This window comes from Microtus ochrogaster, unplaced genomic scaffold (genome assembly GCF_000317375.1).
Source record: "Microtus ochrogaster isolate Prairie Vole_2 unplaced genomic scaffold, MicOch1.0 UNK2, whole genome shotgun sequence".
Taxonomy (NCBI): Eukaryota; Metazoa; Chordata; class Mammalia; order Rodentia; family Cricetidae; genus Microtus; species Microtus ochrogaster.
In genome coordinates, this window is record NW_004949100.1 from 22,174,334 (window position 1) to 22,177,562 (window position 3,229).

The following is a 3,229-nucleotide window of genomic DNA, read 5'->3' on the forward strand; positions in this document are numbered from 1 at the left end:
GTTATAACTTTGATAAAAAGAAGAGCAACAATTATTTTTTATTCTTTGTTTTATACTCTATTGACTAAGAATAAAGAGAAATTTCCAGATAACGATGTGGGAGAAAATAAAGGCTTAACTTACACCAGTTTTTAGTGTGAATGGAAGTTCCCAGGAAGATGCGACTTACACCTTCCACTGACCCTCTACTGTGCAATGTTCAAGATGTTACAGGTACAGATCCAAGTTATCTTGGGCTATCTTTTTGGTCTTCCCCTGTATATGAACTTATATCTTTGTGATCATCCTTTAAAAAAATAAAAGAGATTTATTTATACTTTATTTGCATGTATATGTGTGTGTGCATGCATGCAACCGTGTGTGGTGTGTGTACACATGCATATGTATACAAATGCCATGTTTTTATAGATGCCCTCAAAGGTCAAAGGAGGGTGTAGGATCCCATGGAATTTAATTTGCAGGTGCTTGTGAGCCATCTGGCATGTATACTAGGAATGGAACTCAGATCCTATGAAGAGCTGTAAATGATCTTAATCTACTGAGCCATCTCTCCAGCCCAAGAATATTCCTTTGAATGTATAAATAAGCACATAGATTCTACAAACCAAAAGAGTAAGAATACTCTCAGCTAGCATCTGAGACCTAGAGGAGAGATGTCTCCACTTCTACCTGTAACTGGGGTTTCTCTCCCACCCACCACTTCCCAAATAACGACTCTAAGGCTTAATACTAATTACAAACTGTTTGACTTATTAGCTCAGACTTATTATTAAATGGTTCTTGCAAGTTATATTAACCCATTTCTATTAGTTTGTATTTTACCAAGAGGCTTGTGGCTTGTTACCTCACATTTTACTTCTCTGGCAGTGGCTGGCATCTCCCAGACTCCACCTTCTCTTTTCCCTGTATCTTTTCTTAGATTCCCCACTTGGCTCTGTTCTGCCTGGCTATTAGCAAATCAGCTTCTTTATTAGCCTATGGTAATAAAACATATTCACAGCATACAGAAGGACATCCCAGATCATCTACCCAACTACTCAATTTTTGGATGCCAAATGTAGCACAATTAATAAAAACCCAGAGACAGACAATGGGATTCAATCTGAAGATCAGAAAAGCAAACCAGCCAGTCACTAGCTCTTACCTCTGCCTCAGTCCAAAATGGCCAAACCTGCCTCCAGGAATCTCAGAATGAGACTGTGTGTGAGAGCTGTTTCCTCCCATTTTATGTTCCTCTCTAGTGCTGAGATTAAAGGTATGCACCACTTATTGCCCAGTTTCTATGGCAAAATAATGTAGCTAGTGGGATTAAAGGTGTGTGTCACCACTGCCTGGTCTGTAAGGCTGATCAGTATGGCTGTTTTACTCTCTAAACTTCAGGCAAGCTTTATTTATTAAAATAAAAATGAAATATCACTACATTCTATCAATGTGTTTTAAAACTGTCTTGTTATATAGCTTTCTTTGTTCTTTGTTTCTATAAAAGTATCATCAAATTGTTGCTACTTTGGTTCATGTAATTTAGGGTTACCTAAATCTTTGTTCCTCAGCCATTGTCACTCACCTTTGGCTCCAGAATACACTATCTCATCCTCTTTGGGGCAAAGGTTCTAGTTTTGTGTCAACACTAGCTATCGTAAAATGTTGAATGATGTTGTAGTTTGGATTTCTTTCTAATAAGTATATTTTAAACATTCTTTAATAGAATGCTCAGCAGTATTATGTCCCACTTACTACTAAAAGTTACTGATAATTACATCTATATTTGATGGAATACAGTTCATAGCTTACTTCATCTAATCAGACACACAGTTCACAACTAAACAAAACAAAACAAAACAAAGGAAAATGGCAAGCAATGAAAACTGTATTTGATCTCTGAAGTTAGAAAAATCAAATATTTGGTCTTGTCTGAAAGACCAATTAGTATATAAAGGTACTAATTCTTCCTCTCAGCATTAATACTAGTAAGTTCAAAAAATCACTCTAGAAGCTGGGAGGTGGTAAACACATGCTTTTAATCCCTGCACTTGGGAGTCAAAGGTAGGCAGATCTTTGTGAGTTCAAGGTCAGCCTGGTCTACAATGTGAGTTCCAGGACAACCAGGACTGTTACACAGAGAAACCCTGTCTCAAAAAACCAAAAACACCAAAACAAAAACAAAAAAAAAAAGAAAGAAAAAGAAAAAAGACTCTAGAAAGAGATTATTAGGGAAAGTAATTTGGTCTAAAATATATTTATATTTGGGAAAATCTAACTGAGGGGTTGACTTATTGTTTTAAAGTGCAGGTTATAGATTTTGAAATTCTGCTTTTTGGACAAATGTCAAGATCAATAAACATAACATAAAGATCTCTAAGATTCATATATGCTCAGAACTGAAGTCTAGGATTGCAGCTCTCAGGGGTGGTTTGGGCCATCGCTTCTCCTTAGGCTACCAAAAATGGTGAGGTGGAAATGGCTCTAATGGGCCATCTGTACATACTGATTCCCAAGTAAATGACACCGAGATTCTTTCCCCAATGATGTTAAAGGAGCCAAGATTCTGGCATTCTGCAAAAAGGCAGATGTCAGCATCCAGATAAAAACAGAATGATCCTAGTAAGAGGTTGCAAATATTTAACTAGGTATGTCATTCAATCCAAAAGTTGAATAAAAAAAATTAACTGGAGTTCTGGAACGTTCATGTAAAAAGAATCCGAAAACCACCACACCAACAGTAACAACAACAACAAAACTGATTTCACTCAAATGATGGTTGCCCAAATTTGGCTCCAGAATAAACTATCTCTTATCCCTTTTGAGGTGGGATCTCTGTTTTGTTTGGTTTGCTTCAACACTATCCTTCCAACTATACAAAGGTCGATCATAATTTGGAGATTGGAGTTTTATTTTATGCTTCAATCTCCTACATCTACTAAGAGAGATGAGCATCTCTAAAGAGAATGTAGTAGCTCAACAAGTGTTTCTCAGGTTGGGGCTGGATGTGGGAAATGAAAGAAAGAGAAAAGTCTGAGAATTGATAAAGAGCAAAGTAAATCATAGTCCAGAAGGAAGGAAGGAAGGAAGGAAGGAAGGGAAGGAAAGGAAGGAAAGGAAGGAAAGGAAGGAAAGGAAGGAAGGAAGGAAGGAAAGGAAGGAAAGGAAGGAAAGGAAGGAAAGGAAGGAAGGAAGGAAAGGAAGGAAAGGAAGGAAGGAAGGAAGGAAAGGAAGGAAGGAAAGGAAGGAA